Below are 13,553 nucleotides of genomic sequence, written 5' to 3' on the forward strand. Positions count from 1 at the left end.
CCAAATTTTGCCAGTTGGCCTGGTTTACCACACGGAGCCCTGCTGATTCGTCCGCCGACGTGACAGCACGAGGGGGCCACAACAGACGTTCTTCCGTTGCGATGTCCCTTTAAGGTCCTTCTGCTAGCTTGCTTGCCCCAGTCCGCTGGCTGCCTGAAGCCACTCACTGGACTCCTATGATCATTTGGCTACGCATGCCTCTCCCTAACGTCAATATCCCTTGTCCATTGTTGTTTTGGTTAGTAATTATTCCCTAATTTCACTGTAGAGCCTCTAGCCATGCTCACTAATCCTTAGTTAACACTTTAATTCCACCTCCCACACATGCGGTGACATCACCTGGTTTAAATTATATTTCAAGAGACCATATCTCTTTCATTGTCACTCTATGCACAGGTTTACCCCCACAACCTACCATACCTTTGTCTGTACATTATGTCTTGAATCTATTCTACCATGCCCAAAATTCTGCTCTTTTTACTCTCTGTTCTGAATGTACTAGCCGTCCAGTTCTTTTAGCCTTTAGCCGTACCCTTATCCTACTCCTCCTCTTTTCCTCTGGTGTGAAGGTTAATCCAGGCCCTGCAGTGCCTAGCTCCACTTCCATTCCACAGGTGGTCTCATTGGTTGACTTTTGTAACCGTAAAAGCCTTGATTTCATGCATGTTAACATTAGAAGCCTCCTCCCTAAGTTTGTTATATTCGCTGCCCTAGCACACTCTGCCAACCCGGGCATCCTAGCCGTGTCTGAATCCTGGTTCAGGAAGACCACCAAAAACCCTGAAATTTCCATCCCTAACTATAACATTTTCCGACAAGATGGAACTGCCAAAGGGGGCGGAGTTGCAATCTACTGCAGGGATAGTCTGCAGAGTTCTGTCTTACTATCCAGGTCTGTGCCGAAACAATTTGAGCATCTACTTTTAAAAATCCACCTCTCCAGAAACAAGTCTCTTATCGTTGCCGCTTGCTATAGACCACCTTCTGCCCCCAGCTGTGCCCTAGACACCATATGTGAATTGATTGCCTTGCATCTATCTTCAGAGCTCGTGCTGTTAGGTGACCTAAACTGGGACATGCTTAGTTAACACCCTGGTCATCCTACAATCTAAACTTGATGCTCTCAATCTCACACAAATTATCAATGAACCCACCAGGTATAACCCCAAATGCGTAAACACTGGCACCTTCATAGATATCATCCTATCCAACCTGCCCTCCGAATACACCTCTGCTGTCTTCAACCAGGAACTCAGCGATCACTGCCTCAATGCCTGCGTCCGTAATGGGTCTGCGGTCATGCAACCACCCCTCATCACTGTCAAACGCTCCCTAAAACACTTCAGCGAGCAGGCCTTTCTAAATGACCTGGCCCGGGTATCCAGGAAGGATATTGACCTAATTTCGTCAGTAGAGGATGCCTGGTTGTTCTTTAAAAGTGCTTTCCTCACCATCTTAAATAAGCATGCCCCATTAAAAATTTTTAGAACCAGGAACAGATATAGCCCTTGGTTCACTCCAGACCTGACTGCCCTTGACCAGCACAAAAACATCCTGTGGCGTACTGCATTAGCATCAAATAGCACCTTTCGACATGCAACTTTTCAGGAAAGTTAGGAACAAATATACAGAGGCAGTTAGGAAAGCCAAGGCTAAAACAGAAACTCGCATCCTGTAGCACTAACTCAACAATGTTCTGGGACACTGTAAAGTCCATGGAGAATAAGAACACCTCCTCCCAGCTACCCACTGCATTTAGGCTAAGAAACACTGTCACCACCGATAAAGCCGCAATAATTGAGAATTTCAATAAGCATTTTTCTACAGCTGGCCTTGCTTTCCACCTGGCTACCATACCCCGGTCAACAGCCCTGAACCCCTGACTGCAACTTGCCCAAGCCTCCCCAATTCTGCTTCACCCAAATCCAGATAGCTGATGTTCTGAAAGAGATGCAAAATCTGGACCACTAAAAATCAGCAGGGCTAGACAATCTGGACCCTTTCTTCCTAAAATGATCCGCCAAAATTTTGAAATCCCTATTACTAGCTTGTTCAAACTCTCTTTCGTATCGTATGAGATCCCCAAAGATTGGAAAGCTGACGCTGTCATCGCACTCTACATAGGGGGAGACACTCTAGACCCAAACTGCTACAGACCTATATCTATCCTACCCTGCCTTTCTAAGATCTCCTCAAAAGCCGAGTTAACAAACAGATCACCGACCATTTCGAATCCCACCGTACCTTCTCCGCTATGTAATCTGGTTTCCGAGCTGCTCATGGGTGCACCTCAGCCATGCTCAAGGTCCTAAATGATATCATAACCGCCATCGATAAGAGTCAATACTGTGCAGCTAGCTGTATTCATTCATCGACCTTGCCAAGGCTTTCGACTCTGTCAATCACCACATTCTTATCAGGCAGACTCAACAGCCTTGGTTTCTCAAATGACTGCCTCGCATGGTTCACCAACTACTTCTCTGACATACAGTAGTTCAGTGTGTCAAATCGGAGGGCCTGTTGTCCAGACCTCTGGCAGTCGCTATGGGGGTGCCACAGGGTTCACTCTTTTCTCTGTATACCGCAATGATGTCGCTCTTGCTGCTGGGGATTCCTTGATCCACCTCTATGCAGATGACAACATTATGTATACTTCTGGCCCTTCTTTGGACACTGTGTTAACCTCCAGATAAGCTTCGATGTCATACAACTCTCCTTCTGTGGCCTCCAACTGCTCTTAAATGCAAGCAAAACTAAATGCACCTAACCATCCGTCCAGCATCACTACTCTGGACGCTTCTGACTTAGAGTATGTGGACAACTACAATTACCTAGGTGTCTGGCTAGACTGGTGTCAGGTGTCTGGTTAAACTGTAAACTCTCCTTCTAGACTCACATTAAGCATCTCCAATCCAAAATTAAATCGGCTTCCTGTTTCGCAACAAAGCATGCTTCACTCATGCTGCCAAACATAACCTAGTAGAATTGACTATCCTACCAATCCTTGACTTCAGCGATGTAATTTACAAAATAGCCTCCAACACTCTACTCAGCACATTGGATGCAGTCTATCACAGTGCCATCCGTTTCGTCACCAAAGCCCCATATACTACCCACTACTGCGATCTGTATGCTCTCGTTGGCTGGCCCTCGCTTCATATCCGTTGCCAAACCCATTGGCTCCAGGTCATCTATAAGTCATTGCTAGGTAAAGCCCCGCCTTCTCTCAGCTCACTGGTCACCAAAGCAGCACCCACCCACAGCACGCGCTCCAGCAGGTATATTTCACTGGTATATTTCACTGGTCAACCCCGTCACCCCCAAAGCCAATTCCTCCTTCGGTCTCCTTTCCTTCCAGTTCTCTGCTGCCAATGACTGGAACAAACTGCAAAAATCACTGAAGCTCGGGACTCATATCTCCCTCACTAGCTTTAAGCACCAGCTGTCAGAGCAGCTCACAGATCACTGCACCTGTACATAGCCAATCTGTAAATATCCCATCCAACTACCTCTAATATCCCATCCAACTATCACCATATTGTTATTTATTTTACTTATTTTGCTCCTTTGCACCCCAGTACTGCTACTTAGCCGTCTCTGTATCAAAGATAATTGTGTAGATAATTGTGTAGTCTAGAGCGATTTTCTAGGTTACCTAGCCAGCTATTGTCGTTCTTTTAACGCAACGTAACGTAATCAACACTGCTAGCTAGCTAGCCAGCTAGCCCCTGAATCAACAACGCAGCCAGCTATTTGTCGTCCTTAACGTAGGAGACACTGCTAGCTAGCCAACAGCTAGCCAACGTCTACCGATTAGAACTCAACAACCCGGTCGCATTCCGCCTCGCTCCACAGGTAGTATCACATTTTCATTTCATTTCATTACAGTACAACGGTTTGATTTGTTTGATCGTAGCTAGCTACATAGCTAGCTACATAGCCGTCTCTGTATCAAAGATAATTGTGTAGTCTAGAGCGATTTTCTAGGTTACCTAGCCAGCTATTGTCGTTCTTTTAACGCAACGTAACGTAATCAACACTGCTAGCTAGCCAGCTAGCCCCCGAATCAACAACGCAGCCACTGCCAGCTAGCCTACAAAGTCAACAACGCAGCCACTGCCAGCTAGCCTACTTCAGCAGTACTGTATCATTTTTAATCATTTTAGTCAATAAGATTCTTGCTACGTAAGCTCAACTTTCTGAACATTCGAGACGTGTAGTCCACTTGTCATTCCAGCCTCTTCTGTAGCCTGTCAACTATGTGTCTGTCTATCCCTGTTCTCTCCTCTCTGCACAGACCATACAAACGCTCCACACCGCGTGGCCGCGTCCACCCTAATCTGGTGGTCCCAGCGCGCACGACCCACGTGGAGTTCCAGGTCTCCGGTAGCCTCTGGAACTGCCGATCTGCGGCCAACAAGGCAGAGTTCATCTCAGCCTATGCCTCCCTCCAGTCCCTCGACTTCTTGGCACTGACGGAAACATGGATCACCACAGACAACACTGCTACTCCTACTGCTCTCTCTTCGTCTGCCCACGTGTTCTCGCACACCCCGAGAGCTTCTGGTCAGCGGGGTGGTGGCACCGGGATCCTCATCTCTCCCAAGTGGTCATTCTCTCTTTCTCCCTTACCCATCTGTCTATCGCCTCCTTTGAATTCCATGCTGTCACAGTTACCAGCCCTTTCAAGCTTAACATCCTTATCATTTATCGCCCTCCAGGTTCCCTCGGAGAGTTCATCAATGAGCTTGATGCCTTGATAAGCTCCTTTCCTGAGGACGGCTCACCTCTCACAGTTCTGGGCGACTTTAACCTCCCCACGTCTACCTTTGACTCATTCCTCTCTGCCTCCTTCTTTCCACTCCTCTCCTCTTTTGACCTCTCCCTCTCACCTTCGCCCCCTACTCACAAGGCAGGCAATACGCTCGACCTCATCTTTACTAGATGCTGTTCTTCCACTAACCTCATTGCAACTCCCCTCCAAGTCTCCGACCACTACCTTGTATCCTTTTCCCTCTCGCTCTCATCCAACACTTCCCACACTGCCCCTACTCGGATGGTATCGCTCCGTCCCAACCTTCGCTCTCTCTCCCCCGCTACTCTCTCCTCTTCCATCCTATCATCTCTTCCCTCTGCTCAAACCTTCTCCAACCTATCTCCTGATTCTGCCTCCTCAACCCTCCTCTCCTCCCTTTCTGCATCCTTTGACTCTCTATGTCCCCTATCCTCCAGGCCGGCTCGGTCCTCCCTCCCGCTCCGTGGCTCGACGACTCATTGCGAGCTCACAGAACAGGGCTCCGGGCAGCCGAGCGGAAATGGAGGAAAACTCGCCTCCCTGCGGACCTGGCATCCTTTCACTCCCTCCTCTCTACATTTTCCTCTTCTGTCTCTGCTGCTAAAGCCACTTTCTACCACTCTAAATTCCAAGCATCTGCCTCTAACCCTAGGAAGCTCTTTGCCACCTTCTCCTCCCTCCTGAATCCTCCTCCCCCTCCCCCTCCTCCCTCTCTGCAGATGACTTCGTCAACCATTTTGAAAAGAAGGTCGACGACATCCGATCCTCGTTTGCTAAGTCAAACGACACCGCTGGTTCTGCTCACACTGCCCTACCCTGTGCTCTGACCTCTTTCTCCCTCTCTCTCCAGATGAAATCTCGCGTCTTGTGACGGCCGGCCGCCCAACAACCTGCCCGCTTGACCCTATCCCCTCCTCTCTTCTCCAGACCATTTCCGGAGACCTTCTCCCTTACCTCACCTCGCTCATCAATTCATCCCTGACCGCTGGCTACGTCCCTTCCGTCTTCAAGAGAGCGAGAGTTGCACCCCTTCTGAAAAAACCTACACTCGATCCCTCCAATGTCAACAACTACAGACCAGTATCCCTTCTTTCTTTTCTCTCCAAAACCCTTGAACGTGCCGTCCTTGGCCAGCTCTCCCGCTATCTCTCTCAGAATGACCTTCTTGATCCAAATCAGTCAGGTTTCAAGACTAGTCATTCAACTGAGACTGCTCTTCTCTGTATCACGGAGGCGCTCCACACTGCTAAAGCTAACTCTCTCTGCTCTCATCCTTCTAGACCTATCGGCTGCCTTCGATACTGTGAACCATCAGATCCTCCTCTCCACCCTCTCCGAGTTGGACATCTCCGGCGCGGACCACGCTTGGATTGCGTCCTACTTGACAGGTCGCTCCTACCAGGTGGCGTGGCGAGAATCCGTCTCCTCACCACGTGCTCTCACCACTGGTGTCCCCCAGGGCTCTGTTCTAGGCCCTCTCCTATTCTCGCTATACACCAAGTCACTTGGCTCTGTCATAACCTCACATGGTCTCTCCTATCATTGCTATGCAGATGACACACAATTAATCTTCTCCTTTCCCCCTTCTGATGACCAGGTGGCGAATCGCATCTCTGCATGTCTGGCAGACATATCAGTGTGGATGACGGATCACCACCTCAAGCTGAACCTCGGCAAGACGGAGCTGCTCTTCCTCCCGGGGAAGGACTGCCCGTTCCATGATCTCGCCATCACGGTTGACAACTCCACTGTGTCCTCCTCCCAGAGTGCTAAGAACCTTGGCGTGATCCTGGACAACACCCTGTCGTTCTCAACTAACATCAAGGCGGTGGCCCGTTCCTGTAGGTTCATGCTCTACAACATCCGCAGAGTACGACCCTGCCTCACACAGGAAGCGGCGCAGGTCCTAATCCAGGCACTTGTCATCTCCCGTCTGGATTACTGCAACTCGCTGTTGGCTGGGCTCCCTGCCTGTGCCATTAAACCCCTACAACTTATCCAGAACGCCGCAGCCCGTCTGTTGTTCAACCTTCCCAAGTTCTCTCACGTCACCCCGCTCCTCCGCTCTCTCCACTGGCTTCCAGTTGAAGCTCGCATCCGCTACAAGACCATGGTGCTTACCTACGGAGCTGTGAGGGGAACGGCACCTCAGTACCTCCAGGCTCTGATCAGGCCCTACACCCAAACAAGGGCACTGCGTTCATCCACCTCTGGCCTGCTCGCCTCCCTACCACTGAGGAAGTACAGTTCCCGCTCAGCCCAGTCAAAACTGTTCGCTGCTCTGGCCCCGCAATGGTGGAACAAACTCCCTCACGACGCCAGGACAGCGGAGTCAATCACCACCTTCCGGAGACACCTGAAACCCCACCTCTTTAAGGAATACCTAGGATAGGATAAAGTAATCCTTCTCACCCCCCTTAAAAGATTTAGATGCACTATTGTAAAGTGGCTGCTCCACTGGATGTCATAAGGTGAATGCACCAATTTGTAAGTCGCTCTGGATAAGAGCGTCTGCTAAATGACTTAAATGTAAATGTAAATGTACTTGCACACTCATCTTCTGCACATCTATCACCCCAGTGTTTAATTTGCCATACTGTAATAATTTCGCCACTATGGCCTATTTATTGCCTCACCCCTCTTATCCTACCTCATTTTCACTCACTATATATAGACCTTCTCTACTGCATTATTGACTATGTTTGTTTATTCCATGTGTAACTGTGTTGTTGTTTCTGTCACACTGCTTTGCTTTATCTTTGCCAGGTCGCAGTTGTACATTAGAACTTGTTCTCAACTACCCTACCTGGTAAATAAAAGTGAAATAAAACATTAAAGAAATGTATTAGTGATACAGAGGTAAGAACATACCATAAGCTTACTCCACAGCTAGCTTTAAATGTTGTGGATTTAGCTATCCAATTGGTACCTTTTGAGAGGCTCAAACCGTTGGTACGTTGTAGCCCATTCTTGCATAATCAATGCTTGGAGTTTGTCAGAATGTGTGGGTTTTTGTTTGTCCACTCGCCTCTTGAGGATTGACCACAAGTTCTCAGTGGGATTAAGGTCTGGGGAGTTTCCTGGCCATGGACCCAAAATATCAATGTTTTGTTCCCCGAGCCACTTAGTTATCACTTTTGCCTTATGGCAAGGTGCTCCATCATGCTAGAAAAGGCATTCTTTGTCACCAAACAGTTCCTGGATGGTTGGGAGAAGTTGCTCTCAGAGGATGTGTAGGTTACCATTCTTTATTCATGGCTGTGTTCTTAGGCAAAATTGTGAGTGAGCCCACTCCCTTGGCTGAGAAGCAACCCCACACCCGAATGGTCTCAGGATGCTTTACTGTTGGCATGACACAGGACTGATGGTAGCGCTCACCTTGTCTTTTCCAGACAAGCTTTTTTCCGGATGCCCCAAACAAATCGGAAAGGGGATTCATCAGAGAAAATGACTTTACCCCAGTCCTCAGCAGTCCAATCCCTGTACCTTTTGCAGAATATCAGTCTGTCCCTGATGTTTTTCCTGGAGAGAAGTGGCTTCTTTGCAGCCCTTCTTGACACCAGGCCATCCTCCAAAAGTCTTCGCCTCACTGTGCGTGCAGATGCACTCACACCTGCCTGCTGCCATTCCTGAGCAAGCTCTGTACTGGTGGTGCCGCGATCAAACAGCTGAATCAACTTTAGTAGACGGTCCAGCTCTGTACTGGTGGTGCCGCGATCAAACAGCTGAATCAACTTTAGTAGACGGTCCAGCTCTGTACTGGTGGTGCCGCGATCAAACAGCTGAATCAACTTTAGTAGACGGTCCAGCTCTGTACTGGTGGTGTCGCGCTCAAACAGCTGAATCAGCTTTAGAACAGATAAGACTTGATCATTTGTAATCCTAAATCTGTCCATTTTTTTCTGTTTGTCCTTCAGCAAAAATGCAATATTAGCCTTTTAGCCCCCATACAATTAGTTAGCATACCTTCATTCTTTGCTGTAAACAATAGCAAAGAAAATATTGTTTTTAATTACATCAACAAAACCTATCTTGGAAATTCAAACTGAAGGCATGTAACCATTCTGTCATTCAAGCATCACAGTTGACAACTGTCTTCTAAGGGAATCTTTACGGGAGAATGTTACATTTCTATCCATCCTTGTGACATTGTCCTACTGTGCCGGTCCTTACATACATGTAATAGAGTACTGTGATTTGTTTGAATCTCGTTATCTTCCTGCAGAAGGCAATTTTGAACCATGACCTGAGGGCCTACTTGTTTTCTTTCTTCGATGAAATCACAATAATTAGCCCGATGGACACTAAGAAATATTAACGTTTTTGAGAAATAGCATCCACACACTGAGGCAGCTTAATAATCTCATTGTATTAGGCTTTTCAAATATGTTCCATTCTCCTTTCTCTTGCTTATATTATGGCTATATTCCCAATAATATTCCTTTATGAAATTAAGTTTTACTTGTCTATTTTTCTGTCTTTATAATAATAATGGTGCAATTCGTAAAGCACATTTCCCACATTCAATGCACATATGAAGCTTGTTGGCACTTGCTTCTGTGTGCCGATAATTTGACCGCTGCAGTTTTAGATTTATTTTTGAAAAGAAGCTGATACTGGGCTTTCCTATTTACGATTTATTAGCTTACATTTATTTATATTATGGTGTTCCTATGCTAATCAAACCAGAAATGCATTTTACAGTAGCCTACATAAAACATCTGTTAATACATTTGAAATCCTTCAAAATAGGAACTACCTTAAATTAAGACTATGAAAGAACTGTCAATGAATAATCATATCAATGGATGGAATCAGTGAAACAGCTGTTGCAACTATTCCATGGTCTGACAAGCTGCATAACGAATGATGCCTAATTAGGCCAAATAAAAAAGTTAGTATATCGTTTGAACAACTTAGTAAAAAAGTAATTTAAATGAGATACGTCGTTCAATTAAGCCGTTCAAGTCTACTTTTTATTTGTTGGCCTTGGGCTTCAGGGCTTCCCTACACACCTCTTGAACTGTCTTTATCCCCCTGACTGAGGGTTATTTTTTAAGGAACCTAAATATCCATCTCTGCTCAAATCTGGGTAAAATATTAAAAGGAATGTTAGTCTTATTTATTACATTTAGTAATTGCTTGCTTTTCTGAAGTGTAACAACCTGCCAGCAGGCATGCCAGCTAAGATAGTTAGACAACCTACTCTAACTTGATTGATTGCCTGAAATAGCTTCATAGCTAGTTGGTTGGTGGATTGGGAACCAATATAACTGGTTAGCAAAGGTCAACTTCATAACATTTCTAGGTGGCTAGATTACAGAGAAACAACAATAATAATGAAAAAATCAATACGCTACATAGCTTGATTAAATTCATTAAAACATACTTCCTCCTGCCCATCACCAGCAGCTAAAATCAAACGCTGTGTGTCTGTATGTGTGTGTGTGTGTCACCCTACACTCTCTCTCCTCCTCCACTGACGATATTGTATGCATGAGAGTATCTAGTGTGCCCCCTCCACAAAATACAGCTGACAGATATCTTTATAAATAATAATTAAATGTTTTATTAATTAATTTAACATTAACAAAAATAAGACATTTGAGGGGCCAGGTGCCATTGTACCCCCTAAGGGCATGACGCCCCTGTGTGTGTGTGCACGTGCGTGCATCATCATCGACCGTGAGCATAGGGACCATGAGTCAATCATTTCCTTACAACTCATAATAAACCCTAAAGAGTAAAAGAGCTTGAATCAGTCCCTGATCACTTTGATCTGTAGAGGCTCAGTGGATAATCGCCCACCACACACAACAGGGGCCCTGCCTCCCCTTGCCTGCCCCAATCATCCCCAGTTTCCAAATGTGCTTATTCATCTCCCGTGTATCCAGGTCGTTGCTGTAAATGAGTGTTCAGTCAATTTACCTGGTAAAATAAATAAATACATTTAAAAAAGTGTTAATCTGGGTTTAAAACACTGGGAGACCCCCTAGGGTCCTTGTAGACCCCCATAACCTCTGAGGGGTACTTGTGTGGCATACCATGCCAAACGTTGATGCACAAGTCAGGAGCCAAGACCTCCATTAAGAGACTGGCACCTTAACACAAATGAGTGTTGGTGCGTGTGTGTGCGTGTGCGTGCATCTATGGTAGGGGTGGGAATAGTGCGTGCGTGCGTATGTGTGTGAGCGTGCATGCCGCTTGTGCGACTACAGTATGCATTGGTTGAAGGTCAATGTTCAATTCAAATCTCCCTACCATCAGGGTGGCAGGGTAGCCTAGTGGTTAGAGCGTTGGACTAGTAACCGGAAGGTTGCAAGTTCAAATCCCTGAGCAGACAAGGTACAAATCTGTCCTTCTGCCCCTGAACAGGCAGTTAACCCACTGTTCCTATGCTGTCAATGAAAATAAGAATTTGTTCTTAACTGACTTGCCTAGTAAAATTTAAAAAATAGCTAAGCCGATATGACTGCAATTTCGATGATAATGTGCAAATAAATGTGATTTTAAAACACTCCCCGCATCTCGTGATGATCTTTCTGGATTAATGACAGGTTTGTTAGCATTAGGGTTGTCAGAATCTTTTTTGCCCAAATGTAGCTCAATTTCGTCAGATTAAAACGAGGCTGCAGCGTCTATAAGGTGACCATTAGACTTTAGACTAAATTTGCATTATAGTCTCAATTTACTTCTCTCGTGTGCACATTTCTGCCCAATAAAAACCAACGATGTGCTACCTTTTTGTAGCATTTCTGACAATGACAAAATATTTTCACCTGAATCTCATAGTTCTAAAACCAGGTGCAACTCGGTTGCTGTGCAACAGTAGCAACTAACTCGTAGAAAGCTAGCAGATGTAGCTAGCTAACTAACACCAGTTGGATGAGAATCAAAAGAAAGGTGGCAAAATATACCTAGAGTATGGAAAGTTTATCATATGGCTGAAGTCATCTGTGTGTAATCAGAGCACAAACAAATAGGTTAGCGAATGTCCTTGGCTGCTATTATAGCCAGTTAGATACAACAAACTTTGGGAAAACTGCCACACTGCTAATTTATAATGCATGCACACCAGAACAAACATGTTGCTGTCAGAAGATCCAGGGCAAATTATATCCCTTACCTGAGGCATTAATTCAGTATGCTCCCTCCTCTATCAATCCAACTTCATCTCATTATAATCCAAATTTGCACTGACTGATCAACACAGTGTCACGTTACTGTTCAATGTGTTCCCGCCTTCCAGAAATAAAACGTAGAAGGAATGCGGGTTGCACACAAAGCATCCAGATAAAACATCATCATAATGATCATTGCTTGCTTATGTGACCTGTGCACAGTCAAAAGAAAATGCCATGCTTGCTAACTTGATTAGTTATATAATAAAATGAAGCGGTTTTCTCTAAACTCTTTTTAGAGAGATAGATGGAAAAAATATACACACAGATCTCTCTCAAACCGACTCACACAATGTGCACAGCTGCAGACTGTTTGAGAGTGATAAGACATCAGGTATCCACACAAAATTAAAATGTCTGTCCTCCATTTCAGTTCTGGCTCGGGCCAGCTCCTTGAATCCAGACACACTGCCAAAAACACACACTTACAATCATGTGTGTTCCTCCTCCTAGACTAACTACAGTCTGAGAGGAGCTATGGGACCTCCCACAATGTAGCCGAGACACACATTCACAGCCTAAATCAGTCCAACAACCCAGATGCTGCTATTCCAAACTGTATGGAATACTACATGGACTGTCTGTGTACAATGAAAGCTAGCCTTGTGAAAAATAGTATGATATATAATATTGAGATTCTGATCAATGTCTATTGTACATACAGTACATGGTGAATTGAATTGAGAAAAGGCTGAGCCTTGGGGGATGCCAAAAAGTGTTTAATAACTCAAGCACTCCCAAAACCTCCTACTTTCTCAGCATTAGGACCTTTCTCAAAAGCACTGATTGAGTATTCATCAGGCGTCGTGTTTGTTTATCTGCGTGTTAACACGCGGAAAGTCTTAGTTAAACACATTGCGTATTCATACACTACATGAAAGCGGGAGACAGTGAAATTTGCGCATTATATATTAGCCACTGAGCATAATCTCAGTTAACACAAGTCTCTTCCTATTCTCTCATGCGCCGCCTCGCCCCCCGCCGTGTTTTTGTTGCACCACCCATTTTGCTAAATAATGAATTCAGCCTTGAAATTCCACCCATAATCTATACCTTTCCATATGCAAAAAGCAGTGGAGAACAGACGACTCTACGGTGACTTTACTCTATTATAATGGCTACTGTTGAAAGACGCATACGAACAGAGCTCTGGTGACTTTGTTTGTGTTTTTAATGTGTGTTCATTTTCACAATGGCACATTGTATAGCCCACAGTGTAATGTTTTTTTTTTGATAGCACCAGAACATAGACAGTGCTCTGCGGTCTGTATTTTGCTGTCATTCCTCCCTTGGCATCTTTCCCAGTACATTTGTTTACGTCCAGATTGACGTCAGATTCAAGTGAGTAGAGGAGTGAGTCCCATCCTCTCACCCAACCACATCTACATAAGAGGATATCTCCGTTTTATTTTCCCCCTCTTTTATATTTAGGCAGCCTGCCTGCCTGTATGCCTCTACGTATATCTCCCTCTCCAACTGCCAATCCCTCTTACCAACAGCCATCCCTTTCCACCTGCCAACCTCTTTCATCAACCCCCCTCCCACTCTCTGGGTTGTGGCTGAGCTCCCTGGTGTGA

This window comes from Oncorhynchus nerka, linkage group LG1, assembly GCF_034236695.1.
Source record: "Oncorhynchus nerka isolate Pitt River linkage group LG1, Oner_Uvic_2.0, whole genome shotgun sequence".
Taxonomy (NCBI): domain Eukaryota; kingdom Metazoa; phylum Chordata; class Actinopteri; order Salmoniformes; family Salmonidae; genus Oncorhynchus; species Oncorhynchus nerka.